The sequence below is a fragment of the Lithobates pipiens genome, unplaced genomic scaffold (genome assembly GCF_037356315.1).
Source record: "Lithobates pipiens isolate NorthernLeopardFrog02 unplaced genomic scaffold, aLitPip1_a1.2 Scaffold_22, whole genome shotgun sequence".
In the NCBI taxonomy this organism is placed as follows: Eukaryota; Metazoa; Chordata; class Amphibia; order Anura; family Ranidae; genus Lithobates; species Lithobates pipiens.
In genome coordinates, this window is record NW_027507784.1 from 2,518,590 (window position 1) to 2,527,395 (window position 8,806).

Genomic DNA, 8,806 nt, shown 5'->3' on the forward strand with positions numbered 1-8,806 from the left:
TGTATATAATGTAGTGTGTACGGTATATATAATGTAGTGTGTACGGTGTATATAATGTAGTGTTGTACGGATGACTCTGGTTGATGGTTGTGGTTTCTGATGAAGAGAAGGGGAAGGATTTGATGCAACGCTCACAAACACCACGCAGTGTTGCAGCGGTTTCCCCGGCTCTTTGGTGTGATCAGTGAGGAGTCTGCAGAGTGTCGTTGTTTCTGTATAATAGGAAGATGGAGGATAAAGATTTGTAGCTGTGGGTGGAGCCGGGTGGGGTCTCTTGTGGAAATCGCATTATGTGTAATAGCTGTGTGAGGTCGTTCCTGAAGTGTTGGGTGATGTCAGGCGATTGTTTGTCTCCATCTCTAATTCCTCCATAATCTGCAATAAAATCCCCAATAACGTCACCCTGACACAGGCCACTCTCCAGCGGGAGGATGAGGTGTATTTTAGAGTGACAATGTACGGATTATGAGGGTTAAATTTCACTGCCTCTGACACCAATACTGGAGGTTATTATTTGTCCACTGACACCAATGTTGGGGGTTATCATTGCATCCACTGACACCAATGTTGGGGGTTATCATTGCATCCACTGACACCAATGTTGGGAGTTATCATTGCATCCACTGACACCAATGCTGGGGGTTATCATTGCATCCACTGACACCAATGCTGGGGGTTATCATTGCATCCACTGACACCAATGCTGGGGGTTATTATTGCATCCACTGACACCAATACTGAGGGTTATCATTGCATCCACTGACACCAATACTGAGGGTTATCATTGCATCCACTGACACCAATACTGAGGGTTATCATTGCATCCACTGACACCAATGCTGGGGGTTATCATTGCATCCACTGACACCAATACTGGGGGTTATTATTGCATCCACTGACACCAATACTGAGGGTTATCATTGCATCCACTGACACCAATGCTGGGGGTTATTATTGCATCCACTGACACCAATACTGAGGGTTATCATTGCATCCACTGACACCAATACTGAGGGTTATCATTGCATCCACTGACACCAATACTGAGGGTTATCATTGCATCCACTGACACCAATGCTGGGGGTTATTATTGCATCCACTGACACCAATGCTGGGGGTTATCATTGCATCCACTGACACCAATACTGAGGGTTATCATTGCATCCACTGACACCAATACTGGGGGTTATCATTGCATCCACTGACACCAATACAGAGGGTTATCATTGCATCCACTGACACCAATGCTGGGGGTTATTATTGCATCCACTGACACCAATGCTGGGGGTTATCATTGCATCCACTGACACCAATGCTGAGGGTTATCATTGCATCCACTGACACCAATGCTGGGGGTTATTATTGCATCCACTGACACCAATGCTGGGGGTTATCATTGCATCCACTGACACCAATGCTGAGGGTTATCATTGCATCCACTGACACCAATGCTGGGGGTTATTATTGCATCCACTGACACCAATACTGAGGGTTATCATTGCATCCACTGACACCAATACTGAGGGTTATCATTGCATCCACTGACACCAATACTGAGGGTTATCATTGCATCCACTGACACCAATACTGGGGGTTGTCATTGCATCCACTGACACCAATACTGAGGGTTATTATTGCATCCACTGACACCAATGCTGGGGGTTATTATTGCATCCACTGACACCAATACTGAGGGTTATCATTGCATCCACTGACACCAATACTGGGAGTTATCATTGCATCCACTGACACCAATACTGGGGGTTGTCATTGCATCCACTGACACCAATACTGAGGGTTATTATTGCATCCACTGACACCAATACTGAGGGTTATCATTGCATCCACTGACACCAATACTGGGGGTTGTCATTGCATCCACTGACACCAATACTGGGGGTTGTCATTGCATCCACTGACACCAATACTGAGGGTTATTATTGCATCCACTGACACCAATACTGAGGGTTATCATTGCATCCACTGACACCAATACTGAGGGTTATCATTGCATCCACTGACACCAATACTGGGGGTTATCATTGCATCCACTGACACCAATACTGGGGGTTATCATTGCATCCACTGACACCAATACTGGGGGTTATCATTGCATCCACTGACACCAATACTGGGGGTTATCATTGCATCCACTGACACCAATACTGAGGGTTATCATTGCATCCACTGACACCAATACTGAGGGTTATCATTGCATCCACTGACACCAATACTGGGGGTTATCATTGCATCCACTGACACCAATACTGGGGGTTATCATTGCATCCACTGACACCAATGCTGGGGGTTATTGTATTGCAACTTCTTCGTTGTGCATTGCATTATGCAGCAAGATCTACGAGAAAGGGGGCCTCGGGTTAACGATTCATGCCCACCAAGGAGCCTCTGAGGTCTGGTGATTCCTTATGAGACAATTAGAGAATTACAGCTTCTAATTTATTCCCAATCTTCTCCAAATTTCAGGATATTGATCTTGTTTTATTCTCACTCAGATTGGAGAATTTGATCTTTTCTGCTTTTACATTTATAGAAAAATAAAAGGAAATTCTAGTTCTCTTCATGTTGCAGTAGGGTGACTCTGCTGGAAACAAGCTACATATTGACAATGAGAGGTATTGGGCTCCATCTAGTGGACAATGAAAGGTACTGATCTCCATCTAGTGGGCAATGAATTATATTGGGCTCCATCTAGTGGCCAATGAATGGTATTGAGGTCCATCTAGTGGGCAATGAATGGTACTGGTCTCCATCTAATGGGCAGAGAATGTTATTGGGATCCATCTAGTGGGCAATGGATGGTACTGTCTCCATCTATTGGAAAATGAATTGCACTGGTTTCCATCTCTAGTGGGTAATGAATGGTACTGGTCTCCATCTAGTGGGCAATGAATGGTACTGGTCTCCATCTAGTGGAGAATGAATGGTACTGGTCTCCATATAGTGGAGAATGAAAGGTACAGGTCTCCAGCTAGTGGAGAATGAATGGTACTGGTCTCCATCTAGTGGGCAATTAAAGGAACTGGCCTCCATCTAGCTCAAAATGAAAAGTACCGGTCTCCATCTAGTGGGCAATGAAAGGAATTGGTCTCCATTTAGTGGGCAGTGAATGATATTGGGCGATATCTAGTGGACAATGAATGATACTGGTCTCCGTCTAGTGGACAATGAATGATAGTGGCTCCATCTAGTGGACAATGAATGGCACTGGTCTCCATCTAGCAGGCAAGGAATGGTACTGGTCTCCATCTAGTGGGCAATGAATGGTACTGGTCTCCATCTAGTGGGCAATGAATGATAGTGGGCTCCATCTAGTGGGCAATGAAAGGTACTGTCTCCATCTAGTGGGCAATGAATGGTATTGGGCTCCATCTAATGGACAATGAAAAGTACTGTCTCCATCTAGTGGGCAATGAATGATATTGGGCTCCATCTAGTGAAGAATGAATGGTACTGGTCTCCATCTAGTGGGCAATTAAAGGAACTGGCCTCCATCTAGCTCAAAATGAAAAGTACCGGTCTCCATCTAGTGGGCAATGAAAGGAATTGGTCTCCATCTAGTGGTCAGTGAATGATATTGGGCTCCATCTAGTGGGCAATGAAAGGTACTGTCTCCATCTAGTGGGCAATGAATGATATTGGGCTCCATCTAGTGGGTAATGGATGGTACTGTCTCCATCTAGTGGGTAATGAATGGTACTGGTCTCCATCTAGTGGGCAATGAGTGGTATTGGTCTCCATCTAGTGGAGAATGAATAGTACTGGTCTCCATCTAGTGGGCAATTAAAGGGACTGGTCTCCATCTAGTGGTCAATGAATGATCTTGGGCGCTATCTAGTGGACAATGAATGGTACTGGTCTCCATCTAGTGGACAATGAATGATAGTGGGCTTCATCTAGTGGGCAGTGAATGATATTGGGCGATATCTAGTGGACAATGAATGATACTGGTCTCCATCTAGTGGACAATGAATGATAGTGGCTCCATCTAGTGGACAATGAATGGCACTGGTCTCCATCTAGCAGGCAAGGAATGGTACTGGTCTCCATCTAGTGGGCAATGAATGGTACTGGTCTCCATCTAGTGGGCAATGAATGATAGTGGGCTCCATCTAGTGGGCAATGAAAGGTACTGTCTCCATCTAGTGGGCAATGAATGATATTGGGCTCCATCTAGTGGGTAATGGATGGTACTGTCTCCATCTAGTGGGTAATGAATGGTACTGTCTCCATCTAGTGGGCAATGAATGGTATTGGGCTCCATCTAATGGACAATGAAAAGTACTGTCTCCATCTAGTGGGCAATGAATGATATTGGGCTCCATCTAGTGGGTAATGGATGGTACTGGTCTCCATCTAGTGGGCAATGAGTGGTATTGGTCTCCATCTAGTGGAGAATGAATAGTACTGGTCTCCATCTAGTGGGCAATTAAAGGGACTGGTCTCCATCTAGTGGTCAATGAATGATCTTGGGCGCTATCTAGTGGACAATGAATGGTACTGGTCTCCATCTAGTGGACAATGAATGATAGTGGGCTTCATCTAGTGGGCAGTGAATGATATTGGGCGATATCTAGTGGACAATGAATGATACTGGTCTCCATCTAGTGGACAATGAATGATAGTGGCTCCATCTAGTGGACAATGAATGGCACTGGTCTCCATCTAGCAGGCAAGGAATGGTACTGGTCTCCATCTAGTGGGCAATGAATGGTACTGGTCTCCATCTAGTGGGCAATGAATGATAGTGGGCTCCATCTAGTGGGCAATGAAAGGTACTGTCTCCATCTAGTGGGCAATGAATGGTATTGGGCTCCATCTAATGGACAATGAAAGGTACTGTCTCCATCTAGTGGGCAATGAATGATATTGGGCTCCATCTAGTGGGTAATGGATGGTACTGTCTCCATCTAGTGGGTAATGAATGGTACTGGTCTCCATCTAGTGGGCAATGAGTGGTATTGGTCTCCATCTAGTGGAGAATGAATAGTACTGGTCTCCATCTAGTGGGCAATTAAAGGGACTGGTCTCCATCTAGTGGTCAATGAATGATCTTGGGCGCTATCTAGTGGACAATGAATGGTACTGGTCTCCATCTAGTGGACAATGAATGATAGTGGGCTTCATCTAGTGGGCAGTGAATGATATTGGGCGATATCTAGTGGACAATGAATGGTACTGGTCTCCATCTAGTGGACAATGAATGATAGTGGCTCCATCTAGTGGACAATGAATGGCACTGGTCTTCATCTAGCAGGTAAGGAATGGTACTGGCCTCCATCTAGTGGGCAATGAATGATCTTGGGCGCTATCTAGTGGACAATGAATGGTACTGGTCTCCACCTAGTGGACAATGAATGATAGTGGGCTTCATCTAGTGGGCAGTGAATGATATTGGGCGATATCTAGTGGACAATGAATGGTACTGGTCTCCATCTAGTGGACAATGAATGATAGTGGCTCCATCTAGTGGACAATGAATGGCACTGGTCTCCATCTAGCAGGCAAGGAATGGTACTGGCCTCCATCTAGTGGGCAATGAATGGTACTGGTCTCCATCTAGTGGGCAATGAATGATAGTGGGCTCCATCTAGTGGGCAATGAATGGCACTGGTCTCCATCTAGCAGGCAAGGAATGGTACTGGTCTCCATCTAGTGGGCAATGAATGGTACTGGTCTCCATCTAGTGGGCAATGAATGATAGTGGGCTCCATCTAGTGGGCAATGAATGGCACTGGTCTCCATCTAGCAGGCAAGGAATGGTACTGTCTCCATCTAGTGGGCAATGAATGGCACTGGTCTCCATCTAGCAGGCAAGGAATGGTACTGTCTCCATCTAGTGGGCAATGAATGGCACTGGTCTCCATCTAGCAGGCAAGGAATGGTACTGTCTCCATCTAGTGGGCAATGAATGGTATTGGGCTCCATCTAGTGGGCAATAAATGGTATTAGGCTCCATCTAGTGGGCAATGAATGATATTGGTCTTGATCTAGTGGGCAATGAATGGCATTGGGCTCCATCTAGTGGGCAATGAAAGGTAATTTCTCCATCTAGTGGGCAATGAATGATATACTATAGCTACAGGACAATCACCTGCACTGACGCGTGACGCCGTTCTACTGAGAAGCTACACTGCCGCCGTAAGCAGCGAGCGAGGGGTGGGTGAGAGTTTCACGCTTGAGCGCACACTACTTGTCCGCCGAGGCCGCAGTACACCCCTGAACCACTGACTGCTGTTTGCTGTGTGTTTACACTGAAGGGTTTTTTCTATTATGTGAAAGGTGAGTGCAGCCATTGGAGGGTTGGTGTGATTTAATGAACTGGTTTTTACGTTATTACACTATGTGGAGAACCTTTGTACTTGTTTTACATATGGAGTCACTTTGCTGAGCTAACAGGCGGATCAAGTGGATGCTCGTCTGTGATCCCCAGTGTGGGTGTTATAAGCCAAACACGAGAGCGCGAGGCATTGCAAGGCGGTGAGTGTGCTCTTCAGAGGGAGTGGTGTCACAAGCACGCGGTGAGCTGGAAGATTGAAGAATTTGAGAAGAGTGTTTGGATCAGACTACCAATTTAGGACTGTTTTGATTTATTTTTTGCATTTGGTCACTTATCACTGGGTGTCTTTGCTTTATTATTATATTTATTTCTGTGATTTATCACATTAGCGCTACTAGTTTCAGTAGCAGCTTCACTTTTACCACTTATTTTCATTTGGCGCAGTGGGGTTAGAAAATATAGAGGCCGGATTCATAGTTCTTCATATATATATATAATTTTTTTTTTACCAACGGTACAATGAATGGTATTGAGCTCCATCTAGTGGGCAATGAATGGTATTGAGCTCCATCTAGTGGACAATGAATGATATTGCCTCCATATAGTGGGCAATGAATGATGTTGAGCTCCATCTAGTGGGCAATGAATGATGTTGAGCTCCATCTAGTGGGCAATGAATGATGTTGAGCTCCATCTAGTGGGCAATGAATGATATTGGGCTCCATCTAGTGGGCAATGAATGATATTGGGCTCCATCTAGTGGGCAATGAATGATATTGAGTTCCATCTAGTGGGCAATGAATGATATTGAGCTCCATCTAGTGGGCAATGAATGATGTTGAGCTCCATCTAGTGGGCAATGAATGATGTTGAGCTCCATCTTGTGGGCAATGAATGATGTTGAGCTCCATCTAGTGGGCAATGAATGATGTTGGGCTCCATCTAGTGGGCAATGAATGATGTTAAGCTCCATCTAGTGGGCAATGAATGATGTTGGGCTCCATCTAGTGGGTAATGAATGATGTTGAGCTCCATCTAGTGGGCAATGAAAGATGTTGGGCTCCATCTAGTGGGCAATGAATGATCTTGAGCTCCATCTAGTGGGCAATGAATGATATTGAGCTCCATCTAGTGGGCAATGAATGATATTGAGCTCCATCTAGTGGGCAATGAATGATATTGAGCTCCATCTAGTGGGCAATGAATGATATTGGGCTCCATCTAGTGGGCAATGAATGATATTGGGCTCCATCTAGTGGGCAATGAATGATATTGAGCTCCATCTAGTGGGCAATGAATGATATTGAGCTCCATCTAGTGGGCAATGAATGATATTGGGCTCCATCTAGTGGGCAATGAATGATATTGAGCTCCATCTAGTGGGCAATGAATGATATTGGGCTCCATCTAGTGGGCTATGAATGATGTTGAGCTCCATCTTGTGGGCAATGAATGATGTTGAGCTCCATCTAGTGGGCAATGAATGGTATTGGGCTCCATCTAGTGGACAATGAATGATATTGCCTCCATCTAATGGACAATGAATGATATTGGGCTCCATCTAGTGGGCAATGAATGATATTGGGCTCCATCTAGTGGACAATGAATGATATTGCCTCCATCTAGTGGGCAATGAATGATATTGAGCTCCATCTAGTGGGCAATGAATGATATTGGGCTCCATCTAGTGGACAATGAATGATATTGGGCTCCATCTAGTGGGCAATGAATGATATTGAGCTCCATCTAGTGGGCAATGAATGATATTGAGCTCCATCTAGTGGGCAATGAATGATATTGGGCTCCATCTAGTGGGCAATGAATGATATTGAGCACCATCTAGTGGGCAATGAATGATATTGAGCTCCATCTAGTGGGCAATGAATGATATTGAGCTCCATCTAGTGGGCAATGAATGATATTGAGTTCCATCTAGTGGGCAATGAATGATATTGAGCTCCATCTAGTGGGCAATGAATGATGTTGAGCTCCATCTAGTGGGCAATGAATGATGTTGAGCTCCATCTAGTGGGCAATGAATGATGTTGGGCTCCATCTAGTGGGCAATGAATGATGTTGAGCTCCATCTAGTGGGCAATGAAAGATGTTGGGCTCCATCTAGTGGGCAATGAATGATCTTGAGCTCCATCTAGTGGGCAATGAATGATATTGAGCTCCATCTAGTGGGCAATGAATGATATTGAGCTCCATCTAGTGGGCAATGAATGATATTGAGCTCCATCTAGTGGGCAATGAATGATATTGGGCTCCATCTAGTGGGCAATGAATGATATTGAGCTCCATCTAGTGGGCAATGAATGATATTGGGCTCCATCTAGTGGGCTATGAATGATGTTGAGCTCCATCTTGTGGGCAATGAATGATGTTGAGCTCCATCTAGTGGGCAATGAATGGTATTGGGCTCCATCTAGTGGACAATGAATGATATTGCCTCCATCTAGTGGACAATGAATGATATTGGGCTCCATCTAGTGGGCAATGAATGAT